Below are 11,562 nucleotides of genomic sequence, written 5' to 3'. Positions count from 1 at the left end.
TCTCCTCTCCATCTCCCAATGTCCTCCGAGCTACTCCTTATACTCCACAAGAATGCCCAACTTTTGTATCAACATGGATGGGACTGGAGGAGATTATGCTGAGTGAAATAAGTCAAGCAGAGAGAGTCAATTATCATGTGGTTTCACGGTAACTTAAAAAAAAAAAATACAATCATGGTATTTGTTTAAGCTTTGCCACACATAACCACTACTCAAGAGTATAATCTAATGAAATAATATTGGACTAATTAACGCATCAGTAAGGTTCTTATTTCATTGGCCAGTTTTTTTCATAAGTTCAGAAATCATGTTCTGTTGATGCTTCCTAAAATAAACAATGGCATTTAAGTAGAGCATTTCCTTAAATTAAGAAAATGAAAAAGAAAAAAAGGAGGAGGAGGATGTGAAGAAGAAGGAACATTATATGATGTATCCAATATGAGGTATTATTTTCATCACATTTCATTACCAAGGAGGGACTAGGTGCTCAGAGAAGCTACATAACTCCCCTAAAATCTCACAGGAACTGAGATTTGAATCCCCACGATCGAGCTCCAGAACCTATGTTCTTAACTATTATGCTATACCATCCTTTCTATAACTTTGGAAAATGTTGCTTTCCTAACACTTTACCTTTGTAGTTCTATGAACTCTTTTTAAACATGAAAATCTACTGATCCAGAAGTAGAATATTTGTTTTAATTATTTTTAATTATTATTTACATTATTTTTAAAATTACTTTTTAAATCACACTGTCCATTCACATGCTTGTAATCTTTCATGATAAAAATATATATTAGTAAAATAATCTATGAGTATCCCATATCTTTGACTATATATATAAGTTATATATAGGTATATAAATATACATACACACATATATTGTGCTTGGCCAACTGAAATAAAACATCATAGGGAACATTTGATTTTAGAATCAATCAGAGTGATTTCAATTCTGAGCCCCGTAGGTTTTCTGAAATTAGTATAGAGACCCTAAGGTTAAAAAAAAAAAAAATTGTTTCAAGTATGTGATTGCTTACAGTCAGGGTTGGATAATACAGGCTATACATAGAAAAATATATAGTAAAAATTTTCAACTAATAACTATTTTACTGGCAGTTACTGTTGCTAAGGGCTGTCCTCTGTCCTGAGCAATGCACTGTGGATATGCCATTCCTTGTTCTCAGGGAGTTTACAATTTAGTAGGGGAAGTCAAGCATTTAAGAGACCCTTGTAAGTGTCATATCTGTCTAAGAGGTAAAGTACAGATGGCTAAGGGAGCAATCGCTACTTAGGAGAGCGAATTCAGTCTAGTGTGCTCAGGGAATCAAGAGCATTGAGATCTGAAGAGCACAATTATGAGCTAAAGAGATCTGAGGGGATGGTAGGAGTAGAAAAAGGAGGAGAATGTTCTAAATGAGTGCTGTGATACTTGAAAGAATTGCAAAACAGAACAGCATGGAAGGAAGATTCTTCAAAGCACATGAGGATTCTTGAATGCTAATCCAGGAGGAGATGGTTAAGTACTTGAGGGACTCAAACTGCTGTCAGTCAGAAATCTTTGTGCTTCATTGTCACTTCTGCAAAGGATAGAGAAGCTGTTGCAGGGGTCCTCGAAGAAGGCCATGGTGTAAGAGGACAGAACTCTTGCCTACTTTCCTCTGCACTGGGCTCCTAACTCCCTAACAGAATTCCATTGTCCCTACAGTCTGGCCTCATAAAGCAGCACCTCCTTTCATAGAAGGAGAAAGCTGTCAGACCTGTGCCCACTCCTTACAGCCCAAGTGACCTAGGATCATGCTCCTCCATCCCGCCGTCACATCTCCCACTCGTAGGCACTCTCTCCCGCCATGTCTTTCCCTGGATGATGTGGCAGAGCTGACTGCTCAAGAGAAAATCAAACCAGTACCTGGGGTCAGAAAGATTAGCTTTCGATTTCTTCTTTTCCTTCCAGTACAGAATCATTTTCTCTGTGTGTGCATGTGTGTGTCTGTGTGCTGGTGTCTTTCTGTGTGTAAAAGAGCTGAAGGGCTGCTCTCTGCTTAAGTCAGGAGAGTATTCTAAAAAGAAGAAACTGATCATGTTTATGAGGAAACCAGTTTTTTAAAATGTTTAGGATTCTAATACTTCCTTTACTTCATAAAGGAAGTAAACCCGAATTCAGAAATTAGTAATGCATACTGGCTTGCATGGTAAAAGCTACAAACTATCTACCAAAATCTTTTTTCTTGTTTTTCACCGGGGCATACAGCAAAAGCTACCACCCAACCTTTACTACAGTTAGATATGGCTATAAAACTCAATTGTAATTAAAGTAATGTGAAAAGGGGCACCTGGGTGGCTCAGTGGGTTAAAGCCTCTGCCTTCGGCTCAGGTCACGATCCCAGGGTCCTGGGATCAAACCTGGCATCAGCATCGGGCTCTCTGCTCAGCAGGGAGCCTGCTTCCCTTCCTCTCTCTCTGCCTACCTCTCTGCCTACTTGTGATCTCTGTCAAATAAATAAATAAAATCTTAAAAAAAAATAAAGTACTGTGAACAGAGTGATACGTGCTACCTCTAGGACAGATCCTTAAATTTTTCTGTGTGCATCCCTCCATGCTCTTTCCTCTTTGGGTGCCTACAATTAGATAAGCCGCATATTGAAGATGGAAGAGTTCTTATTGATCTGGGATTTCAAATGAACACTTGGAGCAAGACCCCCCCACACTCCATCCCTTCCTCGCTCCCCTTACCCCTGCCCCCCCGGCCAACTGACACACACAGACACATACACACACACGCACACACTTTTTTCACTGTCTTGGAATACTGGCCCCATACTATTAGATAAGAGAAATATGTTATTCTTCCCTTGAGTCTTTAACGTTTTGTTATTAGCATCTGTAGCTTAGCCTACCCTAACTGACACAGAATCTCTAAGTTCTCATTTCTACATTTGTGAAACATTTTGTACTACAGATAAATGAAACTCTGTAGCCGATTAATAGGATTCAATTACCTCTTGATCAGTTAAACTCCTTTGATAAGATTAAAAAATAATTTGTTGTATATTTAGTTTTCTTTTACGGCTAATATTTTAAAGTCATAGAAGCAAAACCTAGAAAATAACATTTTTCAACTAAGAAAAATGTTTTCTTTTAACGAAGAGTTCTTTTATAGGACCATTCTTTGGCTGAAGTGCCCTACTACTCTTAATCATGTATTTCCGATAAATGAAATTGAGTTCTTATAATACTTCTCCATAACTCTTAGAATAAGGATTCAAAATGGTAAAACCCTAATTTGAACTTGAAACTTTCTCTCTCTTACATTTTAACACATGTTATTTAAGTATGCTGGACTTTAGTGTGTTCTTCTGAAGCACAGTTATCAAAGTTTTTTACATAAAATTTTAAACATTTTAAAAAATGTAAAACCTATTAATAAGCCATAGTGCTGTATATTATTAAAATATCTTTGCACCTAATTGGAAAATTATTAATACTGGTCATGATTCTAAAGTTACTAAAATTTCCCAAGATGTTCCGGAGGAGCTCTGCTTTATCAAGCTGTATATATTATGCCATGAACATTCAAAATCAAGGTCCCCGGAAGCCGCTGGTCTAGGGCTACGCATATGAAGGAGTCCTATGAACTTCTACTATATATGCCAAGGCAAATTTCTTCCCACTGCATAATCTTACTTTTTGTACAGATAAGCAAAAACAAAACACAACAACAAAAAAAATAAAACAAAGAGCAAAAAATCACAAACTTATAAAATTCTTTCTTTGGTTAGTGATGATCAAAATACTAAAATACCTATAAGCATCTTTTATCAAAAAGAACTTTTATTAAGGCTCAGTTTCCTCCAAAAAAAAAAAAAGAACTATTCATCATTTAGCTTGAAATAAAACTTAAAAATTTGAAATTGGCTTTCATATGAAGTAAATTCCATTTTTTCCTCTTAATTCAGTGGTTTCTTGTTTAATGTAACTTGTTACAACTCGTCTAAGCCAATTTTAAGGTCATCTAAACAAGTCTCCAATTTCATCTTGTATCCTAAACTGAAATTAGAAGCAAAAGTATTTTGTTGCTTATACATTTTCTTTTTTGAGAGTCTGGATACTATTGTTTTTATTCAGAAAATATAGTCATAAGAATCTCAGAAAGCAGAAAAGGTAGTAAATACAGATTCTTATATGTTCATGAAATCAAGCACTCATTACCAATTCTTTGCAAAAACTATCTTAATTTGAAACGGCCCCCTGAACCCCAATAAACACATATCCATATAAACATTCATGCATAAAGACATATAAACAATCAAAACTGCTCAAATACCAAGAATAAGCTGATACTAACAAACACTTTAAATCAAACAAAGTTGAAAATTTTTCTAACATTTGCCTCTTTTTTGTGTTAAAGAAAAAGAATAAAGAACATAGTATAATGATTATTAACTTCAGGAAGAGAATAAAATGTGAGGAGATATGGCTACATACCATGGGTGAACCACAGTCACTGAAGCTGTATGAGTGAGTTGTGACTCAAAGCAGAATAGGGATTCCGTTTACAGATGACAGACTGGGCACATGCATTTATTACTTCTTTCCACTAATTTTCAATTAAATTCATTTGAATTAGCAGGAAAGATGTTCCTTTTAAATATATAATAGCAATATAAAAGGACATAGTAGAAAAAACTAGAAGATAGAAAAACAGATGAGATCATGTTTGGAAAAGGAAAAAGCCTTATCAACCAAAACAGGTACAAAATAAGACTATTGTGTAGGTAAGGATAGGCTTTGCGGTAGAGGCTACTGAGAAACTCCAGGTTCAGTTTAGATCAACTCAAAGTGAGCTGTGACAAGATTTTATGATACCTAATTGAAGGACTGCTTAAGAAATAGGTCAGTCACTCACTGGAAGTGAAGTAACTGGATTGTTATGTTTACCTCCAGATAAACTCATAAATGCAAAGTGGTGAGAGCTTTTTTTTTTTTTTTTTAATTGTTTTGGGGGTCAAAATAGAAACAGAGCAGCATAAATCTGGGTTTTCACAATAAATATGGAGAGGTAATGGGTGAGGAGAAAAGTCAGCCCCACTGCTGAAACACACTTAAATATCATACTCCAAGTAAACCTCTTCTTAATCTGGTCCTAATAGCAGTCTCCATCCGGCTCCCTATGTTCACAACATGAGGGAAAACTAACCTATAGTACAAAGCAATACATCTCAAGATAATCTGGCAGTATTATGAAAAGTAAATATGTGGGTGCCTGGGTGGCACAGTCAGTTAAGCGCCTGACTCTTGGTTTTGGCTTGGGTCATGATCTTGGTGTCATGGTATCAAGCCCCGTGTGGGGCTCTGTGCTTAGTGTGGAGTCTGCTTAGGACTCCCTCTCCCTCTCTGTCTTTCTCACTCTAAAATACATAAATCTTTAAGAGTAATTATGTATAGGTGCTTTGAATAAACATTTGTACTTCTGGTAGCCACCCTAAAGAAATACTTGTATATACAGCTGTATGTATATATATACACACACACATGAATATTAACAACTTTATAATGAAGGAAGCAGCACTATTATTTATTATTAGGGCACTGATAAACAAAGTATAGTATATCCTTACGAATCAATACCATCCTATCATTAAGAATTGTGTTGTATGGAGATGAAAATAGGAACAATGGAAATATTATATATCTTGATTGGAGGGATAGCTATATGGGTATACACATTTGCCAGAAGTCACTGAATTTTTATTTCTACATCTAACTGAATATAATTACATACCTCAATGTGTAAAGCTAACAGAGAAGGCACCATGAGTTTTGTTGAAATATGTTAGGACATAAAATTAGGAGATCTGACGACAAAATATTTTGTAGATATTTACACCTTAACAAAAAGGGAGGTGCTTATAATAGCAAAGAGGAACAAAGAGTAACACGAAACTTTAAAATATATAAATGAATGAAAGAGATGAGAATGTAAATTTAAGATTTTTCCTACCCCAATAAACCAGAGGAAAAGATTATTTTGATACAAGTATCTGAGAATGAGCAGTTAATTGCCGGTTCTTCAACTTGGCTGCCCATTAGAAACGCTTGTAAGCTTTACAGGATGCCTGAGTCTCATTCCCAAAGGTCACAATTCAGGTGCAGGAGGGTATCACCTGGGCATCAGGAGTAGGAGTGTTGAATGCCTCCCAGGTGATACTAATATGCAGCAAATTTGAAGAACCAATAATCAATCATTCTCGGGTTGAGCTGAAGCCAGTGGAATGAGACTCACCTAAAGTTAAACAAAGATGGCTTTAGAAGCATTTGATGTACTTCAGATTACCGAATAGATGCTGTTGACACAGATAAATGATTTCATACACAAACCATTCAGAGGCGGGTATGCGGATCCATCTTTTCAAGCTGCTTAACTAAATGATACGAGATTTGCTAAAGAAGCTACATTTCTTAAGATGAATGAAGAGCACCACTTCTTCTCAATCAATAGATTTGTTCTCATTCTGTCTTAGCCTCTCTTGTATTTCCTACTCTGACACAAAGATGCATAAAGGGACATTAGCTGAAAGAAGAGTATATGGGTTTTTAAACCCTTGTTCCAGATACCCCCTTCTGCATCCCATATTGTGACTGAAGTATGCAAATGGACCAGAAGAATACCTACTGACCATCTCTGAAACATTCCCTCTAGTACCTTCATACTAACATCCAATTATGACAGAGTTCTAGCAGATGGTTGGACCTTCTCCTCAGAAACTCTGTTAAGAAACGGTCCTCCATCTCCAGGGACCAGTTAACAATGAAGAGATATGCAGAAAGGAATGTTTGATGACCAACTCTTAATCTTTTCTCCAAGGGATGGGGGCTGATTCCAATTGCTGAGCCAGAATGATCTACTCTTGCTTGTTCTCTAGCCAACACCTCTGTGTGCCCAATCATAATGATTTATACCCATGATGGAAGGACTAAACTCACAGGGGTAAGATAATCTTATCATGTGAAAGCCAAATGCAGATAAGCTGATTATCATGGAGGGTCTGAAGCAAGAGAAACTGGATACAGAACTCTAAACATTTCTTATTATCAGCAAATGTGCACAGCAGCTGCTGGTAATCACCAATCACAACAAGCAGATAAACAGAAGAGGGGAAAATATTGTGGATGCACCCAAATTCCGAATCTTGGCACCTAACTGAATTTAGCACAGAGCATCAGCATGAATTCAAATATGTGTGAATCACAGTAATCATGTGAAATGCTAAATCACACATTCCATGGTTTATCCAAGCTATCAAAAACACCAAATTCCATGTACAACAAGTTCTATTAAGCTTTTAAGGGTCAAACTTCTAGAGTCACATCACACACACACACACACACACACACATGCATACACACATGTGCACACACACCCTTTCCAACAACATGAGTTGTTATAGTATTAGATAGCAATTATTAAACAAAAAATTAGATGTATAAATCAGAGATACTGTTGAGAACATTAATCAAAATTAACGTAACAAAATACCAATTCAAACAACTATATATGTACATATATGTATACATACATATGTCTATCCATTTATCTATCCATGTACATAGACATACACATACATATCTGTATATAATCAGGAAATTTACTCTCCAATATTTATTAAACTTCTCAATAGGACCAATAAACTCATAGTTTATTGTATAGGGTAAATCAAGCACAGTAAAGGTCAAAGTGAGAAATCCCTGTAGTGATAGAAGTGTTCCATTTTTTACTTTGGTGGTGTTACACCAAACCCACTTGTGTTAAATTTATGTAAAACCAAACACACACACACACACACACACACACACACTACACAGATGTCTGAGTAGATCGGAGTAGACTGGTAGATTATATCAATGTCAATATCCTCATTGTGATATTGTGCTTTGCGAGATAACTGCCATAGAGGGATACTGGATAAAGGGGACACAGGATCTCTGTACTGTCTCTGTCCATTGCTTGTGGATCTACAATGATCTCAAACTAAAAGGTTTACTTAAAACTGAAGTGCAAGGTGGTAAGTGCGAAGATAAAGGAAAGCACGAGTTGTTACAGGGCACATAGTAGGGCTATACAATTGAAATTAGCAGGTTAAAGAATTTGAGTAGAAGGAAATTAGCCAATTAGCAAGTAAAATTGAAGCAGTCCACGTTTAAAGATCAGTTTATGCAAATAGTGTAGTTTTGTCTAGAACATGCTGTTTTTGAGTACTGTTAAGTAATTTTAAATATCCTCTAGGCAAGAAACAAGAGATTCTCTTGGTGGAAGAGTTACTGGCCAATTATTTATGGAATATGTGATGACATTAATGCTTATGGATCCAAACCTTAAAAGATATGTGAAGCCCTTAACACTTGTATCTAGAGACATTAAAAATGATCTAAAGGCCGTAATGGTGAATGTCATGGATGAGACTAAGATGGAGACACGAGCAACAAGAGCAACATAAATAGTTGCAAAAATTCAGGCGACATTCAAGGCAGAGTGCCTGTCCCAAATTGGGAACTGGACAAATACTTGCTGAATGAAAAGGAGACAGTGGTTGTAGAAATGGTAAGGAGAGGCACAGCCTTCCCTGAATATCTATTAGATATAAATGGTGTGGTAGACAAAGTAATCAAGATGACTCCTAGATTTCTCCTTGGGATAATTCAGAAAGAAATGACTCCGGGGTTACAGATATGCATCTTAAGTGTTTAATTATACCCCTTATCTCCATATAAACACAAGTGTTAGCTTGTAACTCCTTTTCTCCTTTCTTTCTCCTTTCTCTAATGGAATACTGGACTACACCTTGTATTGGAAAAATTGAGTGCACATCAAAGATTACCAGGGAGAAGATAAGCAATTTTAGTTTTTTTGTTTAGAGTATCTCAAACCATGCTAAGTCCTCCAAAAATTGTTAAGATCATATTACATTTTTTATTTCACTTTGGAAAGAAGTGTACACTACACTTTTTGTTCCAAGTATTCAAATAATATGTCCTCCTGGAAATCAAAAGTATAACAGTCACCTGGACTAATAAGCAATGACCCTCAATAATTTGCAATGCTTTGAAGACTGCCAGATAGGTGGCAAAAACACTAATTTTAACTTCAAGATAACATATTGCATTTCTTTTATGAAATCCCTGCAGCGGTGAAAATGGAAATTATTGACTCTGGGAACCAGGCCTACAGTGCTGTTAATCACTGTATTGCTATTAATTGATTTCCTTAAGAGTAAGCCAGATCCAGGACACTAGTTATTAGACCTCTCTCCCACTTGTAACAGTGATTTTGATATTCCTTGTAGAATTTTTAGAGTGAAATGTTTGGTTTATAGAACAGAGACGCCTTTGTATGAAACAAATAAGAACCAATAAGTTTAAACCAAACAGTAATGGACTGACTCTCTGAATGAGACTTGAATTGTTCTTTTCTCCTTGTCAGTGTTATCAAACATAAACAATTTGAGAATATGCATTTAGCTCAGTTACCTTGCATGTGTGTGTACAAACCTCAAGGTGTACAACCTTTTATTATTTTGAAATAACATTGAGGGACCTTGCTACTTTGTCCAAAATACCTAGAGAAATCATTCCACTTTGTCAAACAAAGCACCCAAATTTCTAAAAGCTAGAAACTAAAAGCCACTACTTTCATTTTTTTTGTTCACAATCCATAACTGGCAATGGAAAGCACGAGATTAGATATTAAATAAAACTATAATTCATAAGAAAAGATATATAATGGCATATCCAAATAATAGAACACCTATGCTGACATGAATATATTTATGGACATATTTAAACAATGAACATATGTCTATCTAAACTAGGAAAAATCGGAGGACTATTATCCAACACATTAGAAAGTTTGATTGATTGATTATTTTGCCCTTTTTCTTAATAGACTATTACAGTAGTAGACAAAGGAAGAAATAAAGTACCCAGCCAATCGATCTGTATCATACTGGAAAGGTCAAAATAGAATTGTACATTACTACTGTCAGAAATATATAAAACATTAACATTTCCATACAATATTCTCATTACAGAAATTGTAATGGGGACTGAAAAAGACACAATATCCCTCCATTCTTATGATCAAAATAGCTATTAAATTGTAAATGGAACAGCATAAATCTAATCACAGGAGAGGTACAGATTGGAAGAAATACTATGGATTCATTCCTTTCTTTTGCAGGATCTTGAGTTGAGGTCTCACTCAAGCCATGTTACATAAACTTGGATATTTTTACTACAAGAAACACTGAAACTGACATATTTGCACTCATGACTTACAAAATAACATCTCTGTTAGAAACAGACTAAGGCATAACAAAATACTAAATAATAATAAATTTAAAAATATGACAAAAATAAATATAATAATTAAGAACTTCAATTAAGAAAAATATTTTGTAAGGTGCCCGGGTGGCTAAGTCAGTTGAACACCTACCTGTGTTTGACTCAGGTCATGATCCCAGAGTCCTGGGATCAAGCTCCCTGCTCAGCAGGGAGACTGCTTCTCCCTCTCCCTCTGCCCCTGGCCCCCACTCATGCTCTCTCTCTCTCTCAAATAAATAAATAATTTTTTTTTGAAAAAAAGTCCATAACAGTTAAAAAAATTACATTTTGCATCTTGTTAAAAATGAGAAGTACAGAACCTTGACAAGAGCTATATATAAATGTAAATATTTTATGAATAGCTTCAAATTGAATAGATTATGATATATTTAAATAATTCTTGTAATTATTACCTATGTAACTGTGTTGTTCAGAAAGCATTGTAAAAAATATAGTATTTCTAGGGGTGCCTGGGTGGCTTAGTTGGTTAAGTGTCTGACTTTGGATTTCAGGTCAGGTCATGACCTCAAGGTCATGAGACTGAGCCCCAGGTTGGGCGTGGCTGGGCAGGGAGCCTGCTTAAGATTCTCTCTTCCTCTCCCTATGCTACTCCCCCTCTCTAAAAATAAATAAATTTTAAAATTATAGTATTTCTTATTAAACTCTGTATTAATACTATACCGACTTTGTATTGTATTATGTGGGATTTTTTTTAAAGTCACAGTGTGTACATGAGTTGTACACATATGCACACATACACCAAACCATGAATTACCTTACTTATTTAATATGCTTAAACAGGACAAAACTAGAGGATTCACAGAGCGTATTTTTTTAGAGATATGAATTCTAATAAGAAGCACTGAAAATCTGCAGTCCTTCTTAGTCTTAAAGACAGTTTGTATTCTTTTTCTGCCTCCTGGCAATTCAGTTTAAGTTGATTCATGTAGCAAACATCTTATCATAATTCTGACCTCTGAAGGAACTCAGTAATGATACTGGAGGCTGGAGGCCTCATTGTTATTTTAAAATACACTTACTTTGGAAAAAAAAATAGGTATTAAACTCAGCATAATTGAATACAAAATATATATGAAAATGAAAACTTCCAATAAAATTTTTGTTTTTGAAAAAAAATAACTTGGCCTTAAAAATCATATATAAATCAATAAATATTTGAATGC

Source organism: Martes martes (genome assembly GCF_963455335.1).
Source record: "Martes martes genome assembly, chromosome: 11".
Lineage (NCBI taxonomy): Eukaryota > Metazoa > Chordata > Mammalia > Carnivora > Mustelidae > Martes > Martes martes.
The sequence above is the reverse complement of the archived record's forward strand: the minus strand, read 5'-3'. Positions refer to the sequence as shown.